This window comes from Aphelocoma coerulescens (genome assembly GCF_041296385.1).
Source record: "Aphelocoma coerulescens isolate FSJ_1873_10779 chromosome Z unlocalized genomic scaffold, UR_Acoe_1.0 ChrZ, whole genome shotgun sequence".
Lineage (NCBI taxonomy): Eukaryota > Metazoa > Chordata > Aves > Passeriformes > Corvidae > Aphelocoma > Aphelocoma coerulescens.
The window spans coordinates 27,760,220-27,783,214 of NW_027184085.1; the positions used below are offsets into that span (position 1 = coordinate 27,760,220).

Genomic DNA, 22,995 nt, shown 5'->3' on the forward strand with positions numbered 1-22,995 from the left:
GTGTAATGTCAAATTTCAGTGAGGCTGCTGTGTTGAGAGTGGAGAGTTTCTTTGTGATAAGACTTTGGAAATGTTCTTTTATAACCTCAGTATAGACAATTGATCTAGGAAAAGACTGATGTTTGTAGGTGTTTGAAGCAGCTGTTCATGCTATCTGCAAGTGTTTTGCTAGCCTTTGATTCACCATGGTTGAGAGCCAGACACCCTGGCTGTATGTGAGTCTTAAAGATTTCATAATTTAAACTGAAATTTTCTCTAAAATACTGTTTATTTCCAAAGAAAATGCTGTATCTTACATATGTATGTAACACATTCCTTACTTAGTTTTCACCAATACCTTTTTAGTTTCTTGTCAGGGCAATAAGAGGAAATACGTATTTCAGGTTGTAGTCCTTTCATTTTTTAGGCCATGTGATGGAATAAAGTAGCAGCTTAATAAGCCTTTTATTTATGATGCCTCTGTCTACTGATACAGATCATGTACAGGATTGGTTTTGCAATTATAATTTGTGGTATTTCCTCTCCTGTTTGTTCCTACATACTTTTATTTTAAAGTTTTGTTTTACCTGTGTAATGGATGAGGCCGTTTTGAAGTCATAATTAAAATATTGGATCGCAGTACTTACTCACTGGGTGAATTGCTACATAATATAATTGTTTGTTACTGAAACAACTACATACCCGTAAGTACGCTGCTGTAAATGCAGTGTTTACTGTAAAATGTTATACAATTCTGTTGTTTTTATTAGAGAGAATCTTTAATAGTGTATCATTGCATACATACATAACATCAGTCATTCTGTATTTTAAATTATGCCATACCTCTGTTTATGGAATATTGGGGTCAGTTCTAGGTAATGATTAGAATTTCATATGCTTTCAGAATGTGATAGAACATTTCAAATGTATTACTGCTAATGCTGCTGTTTCTGCTAGTTTCAAAACATTTGAAAAGTACTCTCAGTGTTCAGCAAGTAGATAATCAAAATGCTACTGTTGGACTAGTTCATGCAAAGTCTGGCTTTAGCAGATCTCAGTATATGTTTACAGCCAAGGTTTAAGTGTTAAATGTGTGTACAAGTAATGAAAGAAATGGTAGGTCAGCTGTGGATTACACAGACTGTATGTGGGAGTGTCAGTTTTTTAATTTATCTGTCCTTTCATTTTTGTCCTTGTAATCTGAAAATCCTAGTTGACTTAAGAACATAATGTTTACTGTCAAGACTGCTATGATAGCTACACCATTTATTTGGAACAGATGCATGATGCCTAAACTTGATAACAGCAACACATCATTTGACATCTGTAATGGTGTGTTTCTTTCACACAAAAAATAGAAGATTTTAAAAAAACCCTTATGTAATTTTTAGCTCAATAATAGTACTGGAACTAATGAGATCTGTAATCTAAACATCACAGGCAGAAATAAAGTAATTTGCAGTGCAGAAGAAAAAATTGGCAGTTTTTCTTTGTAGCAACACTACCCATAGTGATTACATGAAAATGAGTTTTCTAGAACCTTTTTCTAGATCTATTTCCATGTATTTTTGGGTTTTATATACATTTTTAACTTGTTTCCCCATTAGAAGTAATTCTTTGAGTGTTGCATGTTTGTAGATAATCCTGTCTTGTAAAGTTCAGTTGTCACATAAATAACCTGATCAATAATTTCTACTTTCCATGGATTATTTTAAATTATTGACTTGCCAGCCGTTACAGAAGAAGACACTGAAGATTATCAGCTCCAAAAGCAACTTGCATGCTCTTGAGTGATAAGGAAATGGAATACCAGAGAGAGCTGGCTCTTTTGTCTTCTACCAAAAGGAAAAAAAAACCCGAACCTCTCAAAGGGTCAGAACAAGTTCTTTTGAGGAGTCCAGCTGCTGGGAAAGGAAGGAAGAAGTAGGAAATGCAGAATGCCCAGAATAAACAAAGGAAAAGGAACTTAAAGTGGGGAACTTTTACAAAATACAGAATAGAGCAGGGATATAGAATAAAGTGGAAAGAAGAAAAGCGGGTTTCTTTTTCCCCTCCATTTTTCCTTTTGTCTTTTTCAGGGCAGGGAGAGGATTATGATGTATAAAATAGAAGGGAGGAATTAAACCAGGAAATAAATGGAAGGGAATTTAGCTGCCAGCATAATTATAGTACTGCTGGACTAAATGCTCAACTCGAGAAGTATTTAGAGGTTTTGCAGGACCAGTACAGGCAATATATTTGCATTTGTGTGGTAAAGGGAAAAATAGTACCACTTGCCCAAGCTGCTGCAGTGAAAAAGCTTGTGAAATGAAGGGCCAGTAAAGGAGCCCTCAGCAGCTGAGCAAAGGCAGTACAGAAAGGACAAATTAGAGAGCACCTATAGCTCTAGGAAGACAGTTGAACTACATATGGGACTGCTTTGGATTTGTAAAAGGAATAAGATATAATGATATTTCATCTGTTTTGGTCATAGTGAAAAACAACTTGTTTTCGGTAACATGTTGTCCATTCACCAGGATTGTGGGCTCTGGTGTGTGAAGCCTTTGACTGTCCAGCTGTACCTCCTATATTAGTGAATTGGCAAAAGTTTCCCACCCAATCTATCAGTTAATGACAAGCACATAAAACAGAGTGAAAAGGAAGACAACCATAAAAGTGTTTCTGGGTTGGTTTGGTTATAGAGTAGAGTTGCTAATACAGTGAGGTAGACAGCATTAATAGGAAGGGGTTTGGCAAGGCAGGGATGAGAAAGTATGTGGAAGCTTACCATCACTCTTACCAATGCCTCCTACAAATAAGGCTGATAAACAAGAGAAGTGAGATCCTTGAGCAGAAAACACTGAGAAAAGAGAGGGGTTAAAGGTTTGGAGTACTGACACTTTGCTCCATGTAAAGGCCTGGCAGACATATTCCTGAAGGGCTTCACAAGATGGGGTTTTCAGTGCTGCAGTGACGCTCATTTGACTGAGTTAAAGGACAACTGAATTAACTGGAGTTGAGTACCATAGATGAAGAATGCCAGTAGGTTTTTATTTGTCATTGTTTTATTTCTAGTACTTCTGCTGTGGTGAGATGGGGTGGGCATTAAACTGACAATGTTATTGCCCCTAGTTACTCAGTTTTGTTACAGTACTTGAAGTAATTCAGAGAAATACTGTTTTAGAGATAAAACATATAGGTGACTTTCATCAAAGCAAGGAGTCTGTTATTTGATTGCATTCACTATAAAATAAAGTCCCTAAAATACTAAGAACAAAAGAATAATCATAACTGCATATGTATTTACAGCCATTGAAGTTGTCTTTTAAAGAAATGTTTGGAAGTGGTTTTAAAGAGGATCTGCATCTGGATCACATTTTTTCTGTTCCTGTGTATTTAAAAATAACCAGACACCTATATGCAAAAGATTCAGCATTATCACTAGAAAACCTGGTTTCTGCTCTTTTGGGATTAAGTTGAAATTTATTTTAGATTAATATGCTTACAGCAAGTCAGCAATCAAGCTTGTTAGACTCCCTAATCTGACTGAGCTGCAACTTGCTTAATTTGATTTCTAATTTTTTTTATATGCGGATTCAGATACTGTTTCACTTCTTGGGCTCTCAGTCAAAGCCTTATGAAATCAAAAAAATTATTTGGATTTATTAGAATGAAACCATTTTTATTTTGAGTTATGTGGACATGATAAACATTTGAGTAATATGTGACTCAGCTAGTAGCTTAGTAAGTCTAAGCAGGTTTTATGTGTATTATCTGTTTATTTAGGTTGATTTCTGAGTTATGGCTGAGGTGACTAGGTTACTAAAAGGTCACTGTTCTAGATAAAATATCAGATACAGCATTTTGGAGGCAACCACCATTTAGCACCCACTGGACTTGTTACTTTGACAATATTTCTGTGTAGCAGGTCCTGTTTATTGTTAAAGCCTTGAAGTTCTTGGTCTTACAAGCTTCCATGTCCCAGAACTCTATTGCAATGTAAGTTAAGAGGTGTGGGAAAACTCCTGTATCCATTTCCATTTGAAACTTCTAAAGATAATAGAAGAATAAGGTCTGGCGGACAGAGAGTGGACAGCGTGAAAGTGATTATAGTCCTTGCTTGTATTCATTGGCCCTCAGACTGGGTTGCTGAGACATACTTTGTTGTTGTTGCAAAGGGAAAAAAACCTTTAATCTCCAAACATTTTGCAATTACAAACATCTCTTTCTTGCTAAAATGAGTTCTCTGATTTTTTTTTCTTTTGCGTTGACATTACTTACTTGCTGCCTGAGGTAGTCATCCCACAATGTATCCTGGGTTAAAAAAAAAAAAAAAAAAGTGGTTTTGAATCTTTTTCTACCTTTTTGTTGAATACAGAAAGAGACTATTTATTTCCAGGAATCAGTCTGCACCTATGTGTTAGGGGTTTTTTCCCATTTACAGATTGAGTTTGTCGGTCATTGATGTTACTCACAGTAAAGTACTACTTTCTCTCATGTAACCTAGCAAAGTCTATTGTAGAGTATTATGAAACATCCTTAAAGTTTGAGGAAAGGGATTCTCTCATGTCAAAGTTGGGTCTGCACTGCTTGGAAGAAAAAATCATGTTAGCCCAAAGAAAGTTTAAAACTGAACCAGCTACTTTGTGTTTATTTTCGTTGTGTAGCAAAGTTCCTATATAGGAGTAGAATTTTTGGGTTACTGTTCTTCTTTCATATGCAGGTCTTGCAATTGTTTTGCGGACTTTTGCAAGTTAGAAGCTGTTCCAGCAAGTTTAGTGGTTGTGTCAAATGTGTACGACTTCAAGAGAGACAGCAAGTTCTTATGAATGATAGCTTTATTCTTTGATGTAGTCCTGAATTTTTGCAGTTAAGAATTTTTATATTTGTAATTTGTTGTCTAGATAGTCTTCAAACTAGAATAATCCTAAATAAGCACAGATACTATAGAACTGTACTTCTTTTTTTGGATTTCAGCCAGGTTGTACATAAGGTCTCCACCCACGATGACTAAGTCCTTTATTAAAGTATATAAGTAAAAATGAATGTGCATAATGTTTGTTATATGTGTGTATGTATAAAGAACACATAATCTGATCCATATATTTAGGCAGTGCTTATAAGATATGTTTACTACTCAATTATATTGAAAATTTGTACTCAATTCAGCTCTCACTATACCAGTAGTTACTGTGATTACTACTTTTCAGGGCATGCTCAATTATTTCCTAAGTGTAGCCTGCATTTTTCTTGAGTATCTAACTTAACATTGGTATCACTAAAATGTATTTCTTTGAAAAGAAAGTTCTATTTGAAAGGCCAGTAATTTTGTCTGATTGTGCATTCCAGTTCAAAGCTTCTTAATACTAGATCATTCCAACACTGGCATGCTGGAAAAAGTTCAGTGAGGTGCCGCCAAAGATGAATACAGCTGGAGTACACGATGTACTGCGGGCTGAGGGAATTGTGTATTTTCATTTGGATAAGTCTAAGGAGATGGCTCTTTGTTGTCTTCAACTACCTGGTGGGAGGCTATTAAAAACATGCAGCTGGACTTTTTTTTGAATGTACATGGTGTTTGGATGAGAGACAACAAACACAAGGGGCATGGGAAATTTTTGTTAGATATTAAGGAATTTTTTTTCGGTGGGAGGACAGTCAAACACTGGAACAAGCTGTTCAGAGAGGCTGTGAAATATCTGCCTCTAAATGCGGTAAAAATTTTGCTAGACAGGCTTTGAGCCTGGTATAATTTGACCCTGCTTTGAGCAGGGGTAAAGGATCAAATGAGCACTCTAAGTCCCTTTCAACTATATTAATCTATGATTTATTATTATTATTATTGTTATTATTATTGTTGTTATTATTATTATGCTGCTACTCTTTTGTCACTTTCACATGTAGTAATTGTGACTTCCAGTTTTGTTGCTATATAAAAATGGTGTCCTGTTTCACACCAAGGAAAATATTTGCTTGAATTGAACCTGTGTATGAATAATCATAACACTAGGGTAAATAATCTTGCTTGGTTTTTTTCCCTTTTGATTATTACTTTGAGATTCTAATTAGTGTGTATAACAACCTTTCTAAAGTGTGGGTTTCTCAAAGTGGAATGCAATGGGTTATTAAGCCTAAATCCCTGCAAATGTCTGCAGAACCTTTATGGACATTTGTGGTTAAATTAAATGCCTCACTCTGTATAAAGTATGCTCGTGGCTTTCTTTCTGTATGAAACCTTTTATTTTTAGATTTTTCTTGAGCATCTTTCTGAGAAAATACAAATTTCCAGCCACAAACCATGTTTTTCTTAACTCTGCTGGTTTTCCTGCAGATTTCAAGAAACTTTGATTTTCTTTGGTGCATTCATTAAGGATATATTTTCAAGTAGAATATATTTTCAAGTTGATGTATGATAGAGTGGGGCATGTTTGCGTACATTTCTCTGCATCTGTGCTAGCAATCCTGAGTTTTTGGAGTGAAAAAAATGCAGAAAACCGATTTGCTGAAAACTTTTAAATAGGACTAACTGAAACTGGTTTACTGGATGTTGTCACGGTACAAAGACAAGTGCTGAGCAAGTAGGGAGCAATTAGGAATACCAGGTGAAAGGGAGAGTAAGACTTCAGCTTTCCAGAATTTCACAGGTTTAACCTAATGTGAAACCACTGTATGCAAAAACTAGACTGCATTAGCCTTCATATTTAAGGCTTTTTTTTTTTTCTTAGTAAATTTGGTACTGGAATTAGTTAATAGTTAAATACAGTAATAGTAGGTTTTGGTGATGATAGAATAGCAGTGTGGCTGGTTTTGTAGGCATTCAAAACTAGTTGAGCTGCTTGTTCATCTCTGAACATAGCTCTCTTACAAGTAAATTTTCAAGTAAATGCCCTTGGTTCAGTAGATTTTATTTCTTTGGCATGTTTATAGAATAGAAATCTTTTAAAGTTTCTCTGGCTTTTAATGGGGTTTAAGTGGTTAAATGTATCTGTTTATGTACCAAAAGCTACCATGTAGAAGAGTTAATAAGAAAGTTGAGAATTGAAGTGAGGTTTCTTTGGACTTCATAAATTGCATGTTGATCCCTCATGCATTCAAAAGATTTTGTTTGAATTGGCAGTAATGTTAACACTTGCCTCTCCTGCTTCCATAGCTTTGCCAACAGCTCATGTATGTCAGTACTGTAAATTATGTTGATGTTTTTAAGAGTGCCTCATTCATATAAGATCTTTTTCAGAACTCTTCATAACTTCATTCTTCTCGTATGTTGCCAGGAGGACTGCCACTTTTGTATGAGAATTGAACTAATGTGTTTGTATGGGTTCAGTTCTCTTGTGAGCTGTCAATTTGTGTGTGTACCACATCTGCGTACCGTGTTTCTTACACTGTTAATTAAATGCTGCCCCTACTGCTGTTCCAGAAGGTCTGTGTTGACTGGTGCCCCATTTGAGATGCAGACTTTCCAGTTCATGCAGCTCTCTCTGCTGGTCAGCCTGTATAATCAGTTATGCCTCTATAAAAGCACTGCCAGGATTTTTCCTTTAGTGTGTGCCTGTCTTTTCCTACTTAAGGGTCAGGAGGCTTCACTGGAGAGGGTCAGTTGCCCTCCTCTTCAAATCCTTTAAAGATCTCTAGATAATTAACTTAGGTAGTTCTGCCGCACCCCATGTTGTGTTCCAGTGGGACTCATTGTCCTTACCAAATGGATTTGCAGTCCTGCCTGATTTTGCTGCTGTATTCTGTGTCTTTCCTGAGAGTGAAATGGCCTGCTTGCTTTTTTTTCCTTTCTTACGCTGTTTACCCAGTTATTTTAGTATGGGGTTATTATTTTATAATGACTTACCTGTCTTAGGTCATGCAATGACTGCTCATGTATGTATTTTCTTCTTGTCAGAAAATACGTATCAGATGTGCTGCTTTGAGTTTGATATAAATTCCTTGGAAGTTGATTTCATGAGTGGCTGATAATGATTGTCTGTCTTTTAGTTTTAATTTGTCTGATTCCCGTCCCCTTTTGGAACACGGAAGAAGAGTGCTAGTCAGTAGGATGGGAGAAAGAAGAAAACTGTAGAAAGTGACAAGAAAAGATGGAGACAGGAAACATTAGAAGAAACAGAGGAAATTACATGGAAATGAGGAATGATGTATGTTCTTAAGGTTAATCATTTGGGGAGAAAAAAATCAGAATTTTTAACTTAACTCTAGGACCTTAATATCTTGTAGTCTGATGATTTTCATGTCTGAAGGGACAAGCACTTGTATAATTTTTCATAGAGTCGTTAAGACTGGAAAAGACCTCAGATTGAGTCCAACTGTTAACCTAGTAGCACTGTGTTCACCACTAAATGATATCCCTATGTGCCACATTCACATGCTTTTTGAACACTTTCAGGGATGGTGATTGCACCACCTCCATGGGCGATGTGTTCCAATACCTGACTACCCTTTCAGTGAAACAGTTTTTCCCAATATCCAATCTAAATCTCTCCATGCACAATTTAAGGCCATTTCCTCTTGTCCTGTCACTTGTTACCTGAAAGAAGGTACCAAACCCCACCTCACTACCTCCATTGAGATAGTTGTAGAGAGAAAGGTGGTTGTTTACAGGTGTTGCTTGTAAAGACCACAAAGGTGATTTTTTTTTTTTTTCATCTTGGCTTAAAATGTTTCTGAATCTTGGATCACTATGAAACTGCCCTGGGAAAGTACTGTTGTGGGCTTCTTCTGCTCCTAAGCTCTTTTCTGGGCACTTATTCTTGGGCACCGTTAGAAGAACTAGGTGTGCCTTTGGTCTCATCCTGTATGCCTGTTCTGAAACAAGTGAACCAACAAATGGCCTGGAAAAGACGTAGTGAGAGAGATTTAACTCAAAATCAAATTGCCTGTTGTAGTTTAGGTAGAGAATAAATACAAGTAACAGAATTGTTCTATGGGCAGTTGAAAATTAGTCTGAATTCATACGATGTGCTAAACACTGAGTAGCTAAGAAAAGACACGGACTCAAAGGATGTCCACAGTGGGTTATCTAGTCCAGCCTCTCAGCACGGCCATTGTGGAGCACATGGCGCAGGATATCTCCAATAAGGAAGACTCCACAGCTTTTCTGGACAGTCTGTTCCTGTGCACAGTCACCTGCACAGTAAAATTCATCCTTATACACAGGTAGAACTTCTGTTGCTGTTACTGTTAATTCTCTTACCTCTTTGCTGGTTCCAGTAACTTGTTCTTATCTCAACCTGTGGTTGTCACCTTTTGTGTCTCCGGTTCTCAACACCATCCTGCCAGAGTGGGAAGGGAAGATCAAGTGAGCGGTGTCTGGTTTGGGAGAGTACTGGTGGGGGCACTGAACTCAGGAGTACCATTCCTTAACCACAAAAATGCTTAGAAAAGGAAAAGATCACTAAGTACATCTAGTTAGCTTTGTGTGCATTAAGTCAAAGCCACTCCAAAATGGCTGTAAATGTATTTTCATAAAACAGTAAAAGAACCTTAATTGCTAAATTCTCTAGTCATATTTGAAAACTGGGGTTGGATTTAGAGGTGTCACAATTTGTTAGATAGCACTTTGAGGAAAAGAAGGAAGGAATGGTTCGTATCGCTGAAAGAAACAGAAGTGGTAGGCTAGTGAGTGTGAAGAACTAAGCATTTTTTTCATTGTTCAGTAATTGCAGTGGAATGTAGGTGTTCCAGAAATACTTACTGGTACTCCTTCATAGAAGTAACCGTAGCATCTCAGAATATTAGGATCAGGAAACATGAAAGACTGGAGAAGGGTGAAGAAAGCAAGTAGTTAGGAATTGAACTTTTGAATCAAGAAAGATCCTGGTTCTGAATCTTCAACAAAAAAACAAAAAAGTATGAAAGGAATGCAGTTAGGCAAAGGCTATAGTGTAAAATGCATGCAACAAGATACCTTTCTGATGATGTCTGTCCAAAAAATATGGCCCATGTTTATTAGCTTTGTTGCAAAGTTCACATAGTTGAAAATTTTATGACCATAAACACTAATTAATTTTTCTCATACTGTCTATGCTAGTAGAGAATATCAATCTGTAGAAGTTTTGTTGAAAGCTGTTGTGTTGTATGTCTTCATTGGGCACTGGGCTTCAAGCAACCACTGCAAGCAAAATCCAAGGAAGTGTCAAGTAGTAGTAAGTTGGAACTTAGTAGGCTTCACCCTATCAGTTTCTTTTCCTGTTCAGTAGACAGTTGAAACTGGGCAGTAGTCGATAAGAAATTCATGTCACGTACTGGTACTAAAGGGAAATTAAATTTTTCAAGCTCATCACATTGGTAGTCTAGGGAAACTTAATAATGACAGTAATGACAAAATCCTTTGTGATAAACTGTTTCTTGCTGTGATACTGATCACAAAGAAAATACTTCACTGATTGTAGAGCTATGTTCTATATTAATGAAGAAAACTTTTGCAATATTGGCAAGTACTTGAAGTAGAAAAGCAGTTGTCTTTAATTTGAATTCTTTTGAAAAACTGAAAGAAAGGGAACTATTTTAAAGACAGGTGCCTATCTCTAATTTCCCATAAATCTATCATATATATTATGATGATTGTATGTAAAGCAACTGAGGGAACGAGATGTACTGCAAGTATGTTTAATTAACTTTGATAGCTGCATAGGTAAAACATGCACTAACATCCCACGTGCACATTGTGGGAGGGTTTATTGTGTGTTCAATGTGGTAGAGCCTTTTTCAAACTTAAATGAACAGGGTAACGGAGAAATCATGCTGTAGAAAGACCAATATTAACTTAGCATTGACAGGTGAGAATCAGCTAATTGTGTTACCCTTGCTTTTAGTGCTTCTGAACATCTAGGTTTGTTTCTCTGCAGTCTGTGCTTTGACCTCTTCAACTTCTGTATGGCTGCACAGCCTTCAGACTCATATTACAAAAGCAAGGTATATTGGGATGAAAGCTCCCACAAGCTCCCACAAGGAAATGGCAAGCTGCTTCAGAAGCTGTTGGGAGCTGATTGTCCTTCAAGACCACCAGTGCTTCATTAGGGCATTGAAACTCATAGTAGTGATTTTATATGTTTGACTAGAGAAGAAATTGGCTGGCATGGACGTATTTTATAAACCAATGTTATAACAGTTGGCACAACTTGCTGAACCCTCTTCACCATCCTGACCCAGGGTGTTTTAAAAGCTCTGTGGAAAACTATGTAATTTCCTTCCAGGAACAAGCAAAACTGATTTATCTGAGCAAGTTTGCACAGACTGCCCAAGAAAAATTTCAACAGGTATGACATCCACACCTGTGAGCTGGTGGACTGTGCAGAACTATTTCTTTAATTCTATTTTGTATGTACTTAGGAGAAAGCCAGATGCTTATAATTAGTTATTGGGTTCATTGTATGTTGCAGGTGATACAGAAGTAACATAGCTACTTTGTTCTCTCTCCCTTCTGTTTGAAAGTGGCAGATCAGAGGGTTCCCAGCTGGAGCCACAAGGACTAGAGCTGCTTTGTTCTTGTGGAGGATTGTGTTGTTACAGGTACTTACTGTTCTGATTTCTTTCAGTAAGGCTAGTGGGCTCTGGAACAGGTAACATTTGTCAGTAGTTGAGACTAAACAATCTTTATTCTGTGATTAGGAATATGCAAAGCATACTGTAGAGACGTAGAATCATAAAGGTTGGAAAAGACCTCCAAGATAAAATCCAGCCTTTGACTGAACACCACCATGCCCACTAAAACCATAGCACTAAATGCTACATCTAGTCCTTTTTTGAGCTCCTCAGGGATGGTGACTCCACCACTCCATGGGCATCTTGTTCCAATGTTAAACCACTCTTTCAGTGAAGAATATTTTTCATTATATCCAATCTGAACCTCTCTTGGCACAACCTGAGGCATTTCCCCTTGTCCTGTTACTTGGGAGAAGGGACTGAGCACCACCTCGCCACAACCTCCTTTTACATAGCAGCTAGAGAGACTATATAGAGATAAGGTCACCACTGAGCCCCCTTTTCTCCAGGCTAAACAACCCCAGCTCCCTCAGCTGCTCCTCACAGGATTTATGCTTCAGACCCTTCACCAGCTCCATTGCCCTTCTCTGGACATGCTCCAGCACCTCAATGTCCTTCTTGTCATAAGGGGGCCAATACTGACTGCAGGATTCGAGGTGTGGCTTCCCCAGTGCTGAGTGCAGGGGACAATCAGTGCGCTGGTCCTGCTGGTACAAGGCAAATTACCATTGCCCTCTTGTGCCATGGTGGCTCAAGTTCGTGAAGGAATAGCAGTCACTTTTGCTGGTATTTTTTTCTCACTCCTCAATGGGAAGATTAAAAAAGTAATTTGGACATCTGTGTTAACTTGGTCTTGCTCAAGGGCTCTATTGAAAGACTCCTTGAACCTTCTCCTTTTTATTTTCTTCCCCAAATCAACTCCAGTGGTCTTTGGTTTTTTTCTCCCATTGAGGTATTTTCTCCTGCTTCCTCTAGTTTTCTGTCAGTTTAAAATACGATTTTTGTAGGTTTCATTTGTTCTGTCTTCATAATAAAAAGGCCTGAAAATGTCAGCAATAGGAGGGTGGCACTTGTAATTTTAATTCTCAAAGGCATTAGCTGCACTTGTAGTGCTGAAAGGCATGAGGTACTTCTGAGGTTTCCTCCCCATGTTTAAAGGCGAAATAATGACTGAAAGTCTCAGCTTAAAGTTCCTAATCACCACCCCCTGAAGCTCAGCAATGTGATCTCCTCCTCCATCAAGTTTTTCCAGCCCACTAAGGGAATAAGGAAATGCTGCCTGGAGAGTGACCAAATAAATATTTGATAAGGCTTAAAATAATCATTTTTCCTTCCCTGTACATGGGGAGGGGGAGAGAGTGGGGGCAGGGACGGGAACAGAATGCACCGAACAGCCTGTGGCATGTTTTTAACATCAGCTATTCCTGCTTCTTACTTCTGCTCACATGTAGCTGTTATTTGGACACCATGGGAATGAGTAGTCAATGAATTTGTTAACCATAGTATGGGAAGTGTTCTTTATCATATGCTCTGCAGTATCTGATTTGTTAGCCTGGGAATGCTGGGCAGACTCAACAGAACCCAAGAGACCTGAAAAAGGAGTGTCCTTGATGGGGAGTGACATAGCATTGGTTTAGTTGGATGAGTCTGGGACCTGATGAGGAGAGACAGTATTTGCCAGGGATAGGAGGGGAATGGAAGAATCCTAAATACTCTTTTGTATGACATAGAGGTGCAGGGGATAAAGTGGGAGAAATATCTACAGTTTTCCTGGTTTTCTTGATTTCTGTCCCATGTGTGACTCAGTGCGCTGTCTTCATCTTCCACCTGAACTGAGACTCATGCTTTTACTTAATCCTCCTGTCAAGGAATATCCCCCCTTCTGGTGCCTGTCACTGCCTCCCAGGAAATAATCCATGAGAAGATACTTTCTTCTCAGGAGCAGTTGAAACTTCTTCCCAAGTTTTCATTTGTGTTCAGTTACGTTTCCAAGGTTTAAAACACAATGCTCTGGAAGAACTTAATTTTGGCTGGATAGCTTCATTTCCTTCCTCTTTTTGGATTTTTCTAGGAATTAAATGTCATCCAGACTTCTGGTCACATTCAGTAGTTGCTGTTTTCCTGTGCCCACCAAAATGAAGCAGGCTCCAGCCTGCTAGTTTTTTTCATTTGCTTATGCACAATCATTGATTTCACCTTGTGTGTATTAAGTTTATGCCTGCCTTTGAATCCATGAACTTTTAATTAGTTTAAACAAGTTAAATTACTTTTTAATTAATTTTAAACAAGGTGGAGTAAATGCTAAATCATTCAGGTTATTTCAGCTAAAATTTGATCCTGGTTTTGTATGCAATTGTGGATGAGAGAGGAGAGGAGAATTTCTCTTTATTAGGAAAGCTTAGGTGGGAGGAATGGGTATGGGGAAAGAGGAAGAGCAACTGCCTTTGAGAGAAGTTTGGGCTCAGACTTGGCATACGAATCTGTGCTTTTGACCTAGTAAAGCATTCTAAACTTGAAGACTATTCAAGCAACATGCGGGTTTTGCCATAAGAGGTACTCAGATTTTTCTGGAAGATCTGATGTTCTGCTGTGTCAGTTTCTAATACATGTCGTACTGTCTTTTCTTTCTCAATTCACTCTCCGTTTTTTCCCTCAAGGATTTGCTTGTTTTTTCTGTTGCCCACGCTTTTTCTTCTTTCTGGTGGAGACTCTGTAAACACATAAAATTATCTCAAATCTTCAGTGTGACTCAGCTGCTGTGCTTACGTTGCTTAACAGGACATGGTCTGAGAGGGGGCTAATTTGATTTTAGGAAGTTTCCATATCAGAAGAGATAGTATAATGGAAGGGTGCCTCCTCTGATGAAGGATTCTATCTTGCTGTCCCCAAAAGCCTGTACCTGGTGAAAAGAAGCTCATGAACCACTTCTTACATTATTTTTATTTTAGAAGGTTTCTAACATCCTTTGTCAATTTAACTGCCATAACCCTTTTTTTCAAAAAGATACTGCTGCAACTCTTTGTATTGGGTCTGGCTGAGATAGAGTTCATTTTCCCACAGCAGCCCTCATAGTGCTGTGCTGTGCATTGGTACCTACAAAGGTGTTGGTGACACAGCAATGTTTTGGCTGCTGTGGAGCAGCTCTGCACAGCATCAGTGCTGTTTCTCTGTCATTCTACCCTCCCACCAGCAGCCTGGGGATGGGCAAAATCTTGGCAGAGGACAGCTGACCCAAACTGACCAAAGGGATATTCCATACCGTGTGATGTCAGCTCAGATATAAAAGCTATCTAAAGGAGGAAGAAGGGAGAGCATTGGTTATTTACACTGTTTGCCTTCCAGAGCAACTGCGACATGTGCTGCAGCCCTGCTTCCTGGGAGGTGGCTGAACATTGCTTGCTGATGGGAAGTAGAGAAGAGGGGGTTTTTTTTGTCTTTGCTTATGTGTGCACAGACTTTCACTTTTGCTTTAGTAAAGTGCCTTATCTCAACGTAAGAGTTGTTTTCCATCTTATTTTCTCTCACCTGTCCTGCTCAGAACGGGAGTGGTAGAGTGGCTTGGTAGGCACCTGTCCTTCAGGCCAGCCCACCAGACCCTTCTTGCAATTCTGACTGCTTCTCTGAAGTGACTGGTAGAATCTGTCCCAGCCTACACACTGTCCTGAGATATGATTGTGATGACATATGCTGCTTATGCCTGTAGTTAATGAGGCCAAGTGTTAAATGGTGATCTTTGTTTCTGAACAGTTTGCAGGGGAGTGGAAAGGGGTAATGAAAACCTATTATTCCTGAGTGCAAATGGAAGAATAACAAGAGCACGTTTTTGTGAGTTTGTTTTATTGACTGTTCAAAATAATGCAGAGGGCATTATGTTCTACATAGTTATGGCATTTGGAGTGGAGCAGTACCACAGAGTCGCTAAGGATCTTGTTTGTGCTGTAGGCATGAAGAATATCTTGGTCATGTATGAGGTCCTGAACAATTCACCTACAGCTTTTGAAAGAGTTGTCCACAGTAGTGTCACATTTGTTACCTAATTATATATTTTCTGAACTCTAAAGAGTAATTGAGAATGGAAGTAATAAACACTTTGCAGAATCACTGTGTTGTGCTACTTTGTGAGGTGTTAAATATATTGATATATTACATCTATATCTTTCCCTCAGTGCTTTTTTATTCCTTGGTATGATTTGGTTTCTTCCTTATTCATGCCTTTTGTGTTGAACTCTGTGTGTTCAGGAGAGTTTCTTTCTCTTTCCTCTCCCTGAGGTTTTCTCTGTATACTAAAACTGAAAAATGAAATGTGAGCAACTGTATGGGGAAATCGACGATAAGGGTTGAATTTTAAAATGGATTTTTTTTTGCAGTGTTTAAGCAATTTGGAGATTTTTCAGCTATTTACCTTATTTGAAAAGAATGATGAGATAAATTTTCCTTTGCAATGAAATTTTTTCTCTTATATATTTCATGAAACAAAGAATTTTATTTATATCTGGTCTACCAGTGGTTCATAGTGGGAACCTAGGGAAATGATTTAGACCCTTGTATTAGATCTGGAAAGTAAGAAAAGTGATAGTGTTTTATGTAAAGCATCTGAACTGAACTGCAGTGGAAACTGAAAATACTGAGGGTACTATGCATTGTTACAGACTTGCGCAAATAAGTAAAGATGTCTAGAATAGGGGAAGGGCTATGTTGTGGGTTAGCAAGCATAGTCTCGGAACTGATGTTCTTGCAAAGGGGTGCTTACAGCTTCCTCTGTGATCTGACAGAACCTATCAGCTGGCCAGTTTGAATATGGACAATTCTTTAAGCCACTTAAAGTTGTGACCACCGCTGTGATCCACACTTAAGAATAGACAAACCCCCCACAGCTCTGTCTCATTTCCGGCGCTGGGACAGGTGGCTGCGGGTCCCGTGTGGGGCCAGTGGGCCCGGCCCAGGCCCTGCTTGGGCCAGGCCAGGCCGGACCATGGCCATCCTGGAGCCAATGGGCCCTGTTCCACCTGCGGCCCCCCCCCCCACAGTCCTGCTATGGGCAGATGGAGTGGCTCGGCTCCCCCTCTCCAGTGTGGCCAAGATTCAGCTGAAGTTGAACCGCTGTCCGGCACAGATCATGTGACCAACAGCGATAAGTGAAATTCCAGCTGCAAGGCCTAGGTGAGATTAACCCTTTGTGCTGCTGTGAAGAGCTGAAAACCTGAGGGAGGAGAAAGAAGAAATGCTTAAAGCTGAAATTCTGTTATAAAGCTATGATGTATCAGAGTACCCGCTGTAATTTCATGAAGGCGTGGGGGGTGGAGCGTTCAACTTGTACTTGAGAGCAAAAGCACCTGCGCTGAGATAGGCAGATGCTGACGCAGCTGTAATTTCATGAGAAATTTGAACAGGGAGAGATGGAAGCGATGAGGACTTTTGCTCCAAATGGAAAAGGAGAAGACCTCAGTTCCTAGAGATGCTCCCAGAGATAGTCCTACAGATGAAGATGAGGAGGACCCTTTGCTCCCAGGGAAGGAGAAGGACCTCTGTTCTTAGAGATGAAATGCTCCCAGAGATGGGTCAAGAGAACTTTTGTTTCTGAATGGCTCAACCTTAAAATTGTACCCCAGTAATTCAAGAGTGGACCCTTGAAAGCAGTTGCGGGAAAAGCTGCAAGTTGGGGGAAGGGACTCACGTGCGAGCAGAGAACCAACCTGGGCGGCTGTCTTGCTGTGATAATGTTTTCATAGCATGGGCAAGAGAAACTCCTCTTCCTAAATGGACTGAACAAGGTTATTATGGAAGTGGTAAACAGACTGAACATCTCAAGGGTTGTCTTTTTACATTGTCAGTGGGAGAAGAGAGGAAGGTGGGGGGAGGAGAAGGGTTCTGAAGGTGTGGTATGATTTTTTTTCTTCTTTTAGGTCTGTTAATAAACTTCTTTATATTCTTTCAGGTTTGGTGCCTGCTTTGCTTTTCTCCTAATTCTTATCTCACAGAGGTAAACAGTAATGAGTATTTTGGACCAAACCACTACACTAAATTGGTGTTTCTGCCTGGTTACAAACCCAGCCCGCTACAGGCTCTGATGACACTGAGGCTAAGTTTGTTACTGACAGAAGCATGCTCTCTTTTGTAACAAAGCCACATTGTGGAGGTTTGTTTTTAACCAAATGTGATACTAAAGAGTGCTGTCCGGGATCTAAAAAATTATGGCCTTGATCTGACTTCTGTCATTTGGCTGGGGTTTTCTTTACATTTCTGTGTGGCAGTCAAAGGGATGTAGTTGTCCTGTGACTGTATTTACTTTAATGAAATGAAACTTAATTAACTTTTATTTGGTGGATTGGCAGACAAATACTGTGATGTGTAGTTTGGGTCTAGATGTAGGTGGGCTGTTTCTTGCATTTACTAGTGATCAGAGTCCTTACTAGGTACCAATTAAAAATAAAAAAAGGTGTTTAAAAGACTTCTTGCTGGTAGATGTGGCAAACTCTGAAGGGCCGCGGAGGAATGAGGGATGTCTATTTATAGGTGCTAGAATGCCTGGTCAGAAGTGGTTCATTCGAACATCATTAATTCCTGCCTAGGATTTTTAATTGGCTTTTGTTTCCTAATTGGAATATATATTTAGCAAATCCAAGATCTACTAGTATTTTTACTGATTTGTACTTTGTTTAGGAATATCTTAAGGAGCTCAAAGCATGCATAAAGAGAGGAGAGACCATGGCTGGTTTTAAACTTGTAGTTTGTTTCAGTGGGCTTCAGCAATATTTCTTGTACCTGAAAATGTGTGTACAAAACCCTACCTCTTAGAGCAACTAGTTCAGATGGAGACAAGTCTTACTCAGAATACTTTGTGAGTAACGAAGAAACTTGGCGATACTAAACTGTAGTGCACTTGTATTCTAGACTTGGCTCCAGCCTATCTAATTGTTTGCATTCAATGAAATAAAAAGTGTCAAAAAGTCTGCGGTATCTTTTACAGGCATTTTTTGGGGGCCTAGCTGGATTTTTCATTGCATCATGGTCACAGCTTGCTTTTGTCAACTTTGCATTAGTCACATTCTGTTTTGCCTTGGGAAGTGGTTCTTGGGGTGCATGTTTCTGTGCAACAGCTTGTTCCAAACCTTGCGAGAGGTGTGAAATTCTTATTTCATCAGAGCTGAGGTGAAGCTGCAAATAAGTGTGCAGCATATGCTGAAAAGTTCTGTAGAAAACGGAAGTGGCTTGTAAGTTTGAGATTGATCTAGGAAAAAGTCCTTCTTCTGTAATTTAGAGAATGGAGTATCTTAGATTTTGAACAGATCACCTTAGGTAGATTCAAATGTCCTATCCACAAGTGGGTGGAAAAATAACGCTTTTAGACAAGATTGGAACAGTATGATTGCTGAGTTGGAGTGGGGACTTGCAGAGAGGTGCCTTGATTCACATTACTGAGTGCATATATCTGTAAAACTTTTGAGTTCCCACAATGCTAAAGACATTGAAATGTGGGTGAAAGCCCTAGACTTCAGGGCTCAGATGCAAAACTTCTGTTGGAGTTGACTTATGTACTGAGAGACTTCAGTGTTTTCAGAGTTTTTTTCTAGTTTTCTGTCATCAGAAGGACGTTTAGGAGGAGTTAAATAATTGTTCAGTGGGAATTTTGTAGTGTAACAATTTTTAAACAACTTACCAGTTGTTAAATACTGTTGTGCTATAAATGTTTAATCTTTATTTTATAATGCCTTGTCGTAAATTAACTGACAATAGCACAATCTGTAACAACACATTTTAAAATCCAGAAAAGAGCACTTTATATTCTTATCTGATCTTCTGTATATCACAGACTAGTCAGTGACATTTTGGCTTTCTTCCTCCCTTCATCAGGTTCAGTAACATGGGATTGTCTAAAACCTATTTTGTAACAGTGCATCTACTCTTCTTGTTTTAAAATCAGGAAATACAGAATCTACTTCTTTCTTGACTGTTTGTTTCAGTAGTTTGACACTCTTGTTTCTGAGAGAAAAAATGTTTTTTAAATAGGTATTTATTCTAAAGCTACTGTATATCCCATTTAAACAGTTCATTTTTTTTCCACTGTTCTTTATTTCTTGAGTCTGTCAGGTAGTCTGATCTTTTTAGTCTGTTGGGGCACAAATTTCATGCTCTTGCCTACTGCGGTTTTCTTACCATGTTTCAGAACATGAAGAAGCATTTGTGTCATTCTTATTTCAGAGCTTGGGGGAAAGGCAGTGTGAATACAGACAGTTCTAAGTTTATTTGGAATATTTTCTTTCTCTTCAGAAGTGAAGCGTACAATTGAATGTTTAATCATACTCAAAACAGAATTCTGTAAGCACTGGATGCACATGATGATAATTTGACTCTTCTACAGTGTTTGGGGAAGCACCAGTCTCTTATTTCTTTAAAATGTTCAAGAGAACACAGACTATTTGATATGTTACATGTGAAGATACGTTTGTCTTAACTAAATGTGTCTTTCTCCTTGTCACTTCTATTAGACTTTTGCAGAATCTCTGCTAGTGGTACATTGTATGAAAAGCCTTTGTTTACTTTCAGAGCCCTGGGTTTTCTGGTCTGCATTTTTTCTGACAATCTGTGTTTATAGAGATAACATGATCTTGGCAAAGCATGTAGTGCAGTATCTTTGCAAAAGCTGTCTGGTATTTCAGATAGGGAACAAGTGGAGAACTCGCAGGCCATTGATCTTTAAGGAAACATTAAGTAAACTATCAAGCAAGTACATTTTCCTGAATTATAAAGATAAAACATCAACATTGCTGTCATAAATTATTCAGCAATACTAAGTATTAACATAGGGTTTAAGAAAAGAATGTATTCCTTTTGTAAAAATACTTCAGCTCTTCTGTCAAAGAGAAACAAGAAGTTGCAATGTTTATGTTAAAATATCTCTATATAATTACAATATTTATATATTGATATAAAATTGATTTATATATTGATATTGATACAGTATTTGAACTATGAATCATTATTTGATAGGCTTGTGAATGCATTTATATAGTCTTGACTTTACTATTTAGTTAAACTTCTGCAGAAATCATTTGATTTGAAATATTTCTGTGGCAGTTGCTTGTATATCTCAAATTGTTGCTTGTATGTCTCAGATGGTCTTCTTTGTGTTTTGTTGTTTCTTTTTATGTGACAAGGCCCTGATTCTCTAAGGATTTATAAAAGTACTTAGTCATGGTCTTGTTGACACTGTATCGGATCCAAGTTGGAGAGCAGGGAGAGAAGTGTTGTGGGTTTGTGTTGGCTTTTCCTTTGGGTGGATTTTTGGCGGGATCTTCTGGGGGATTTTTTTATTTGTTTGTTTGCTTGGTTTTTGGTGGGGGGGTGGGTGCTTTTTACAGCAGGGTGTTTTTTTGGTATTAGCTGGCTGAGAAGTTCAGGCTCTATTCTCACCTGGATTTTTAGCTGCTTCTGTAATACTAAAGAAAACTTAAATAAAAATGTAAGACATTTTATAGAGATTGCATTGTATAGAATTATAATTTCTATAACCAAAGGTTAGCACTTGTGAATAATATTAGTGTCCCGGGTTCCTGTAACTGATGTGTCATTGTAAAGAGCTAGCTTGGTTTCCTTTACGAGACTTCAGGCACTTTTACAAAGATGAGGAAGAAGGCGGGCAGTGACAGCAAAATCCCCTAGAATCCCCCACTCCTTGAGGAGGGAATTTGTGCAATGAAATTTGCATTAGATCTGACCTTTTGATATACAGTTTCTAAACTGAAGCTAAAAAAGCAGGGTGGGCTGAAGAAGGTATTTCTGGAGAGTCTAAAGGAGACACTGACATCTATTGCTCTTGGCTGTTTGGAAGAGTTTGCTGATTCACTCTGACTTAACTGTTATCCTGTTTACATGCTGACACTTATTTCTGCAAAGAGCTAATTTGTTGAAGCACATGTTTCCAGATTCTGTTCAGATAGTGTAGCTGGCGTAGGAATAGTTCCTTCATCCAGATGTTTTCACATTTTTGATGTCTCTTTCTCAGATTTACTGGGCTTGTTTTTCCCCATTTTTTTCACAGAAAAAAATGTTACAGGAATCAAGGTCGTGCATGTTTTATCACGCAGCCTGTTACTGCAATTTTCTTGTCCAAGACCACTTTACCCTTTGCTTTTGTCAGATGATGTAAACTGGGAGAGGAAAGAAGCCAAATAACCTATGAAACTGGGAGCAGCAGGGGTGACATCTTACAAGTGTAACATCGTGGAGAACACAGTGTTTTGTTTTCTTTTTTTTTGTAGGCAGAAGAGCTGGTTTGGGTTATGATTCTATTCTCCATGATACTTTACTGTGTATGGCCGAGTGTGAAAGTACTTTTAATCTCTAAAGGTAGGTATTTAGAAGTTTAGTGAAACTAGTAGTTTCAGTCATGATATTCTGGAGTTGAAGCTGGAGGCACTGTTTCACCTAGAACGATTGAATGAAAAGACCTAGTGATACTGTTTCATGGAATTATTTCTCACTTAAGTGACTGCAAATTTCCGTAAACTGTCCTTGAGGTTTGAGTAACAGATTTTTTTCTTAAGCTGTTCTGATTCTTGGACAGGAATCAGGGTCTTTCATTCATTCCCCTCTCTTTTTTTCTTTTGTCTTTTTTTTTTTTTTTGAATGTTACTAAATGCAATCTGTGTTGAAAGAGAAAAGCCACAAAATAAACCATGAAGGTGAAAGCATGTTTTTAAACACGTTTTTACACTTCTTGTCTTTATAATGGCTCTTCCCCTTTCTGTTTTCCTCCTACTTGCCTAGAGGAGACTTAGTAGTATCACTGCCCTTTCCCCTTCTGCTCAGGAAAATTCTAGCTCTTCAGCCTTCTTGAGTTCCTGCATGTAGTGTAAACACGTGTCAGTTACTGTAGAAGCAGAAGTTTTACTAAGCTCTGAAGAGGGAAGTTGTCAGACTGGGGAAGTGAGATAAGAGTGCAAGAAAACAGATGACAGAATTCAGAAGGAAAGTCCAAAAGAATTTAACTTTTTAAAATCCAGCTCTTGGAAAAAGCTTCTGAACAAATGCAAGCAGGGCAATTTATACTAATAGCCAGTGGCAACTGGAAAGAGTTGTAACTGGTTTTCCTCGCTGAAATGTTTGCTGTGAGAAACTCTTTTTCTTCTGTGGGGAAGAGAACCACGTAATTTCTACCAGTAAATAACTCTGCTTGATGAAACTGTTGTGTTGCTGTTTGCTTAGAAGGTAATCTTTTTTATAGACTTGGAACTCCAGAGCTTATCTCTAGTGGGAGAGAATAAGGAACTTTGTCAAAGGTCTGATGTCTTTTAGAAGTACCAGACTAAGGCAAGTGGTGGGTCTTGGCTGTTCTCTGTTCTCTCTATTCCACAGTTAAGCTGTTAAAAACAGAATGTACCTGGGAAACCCCTGCCTGCCGCAGAAGGCTGAGAGAAGAGTTAACTGGTTTGAAACCTTTTCCATTGTGATACAGCTGGTGTCTACTGTGCCACTCTTCAGCACTCACTGACTGCAGCATGAAATGTGTGTGATTTCTGATAGCTTAGCCTAGCCTGCGCGGTTCTTGAC

At 38.6% G+C, this 22,995-nt stretch overlaps 1 protein-coding gene across 10 annotated transcripts in view; it reads left to right on the forward strand.

The window, feature by feature from the left end:
• JAK2 (Janus kinase 2) overlaps nucleotides 1-22,995 on the forward strand; it is a 95,986-nt gene that overhangs the window by 11,921 nt on the left and 61,070 nt on the right. For 2 of the 10 annotated variants that reach the window (XM_069001708.1, XM_069001698.1), the window contains exon 3: nucleotides 21,705-21,792. The exons of 2 other annotated variants lie outside the window; for them this stretch is intronic. The gene's annotated coding sequence lies outside the window, so the exon portion shown is untranslated. Of the gene's footprint in view, nucleotides 1-20,506; nucleotides 20,697-21,358; nucleotides 21,793-21,997; nucleotides 22,654-22,800; nucleotides 22,951-22,995 lie in introns of those variants that run through there. 6 more of the 10 variants (XM_069001702.1, XM_069001701.1, XM_069001700.1 and 3 more) reach the window with 6 other exon arrangements.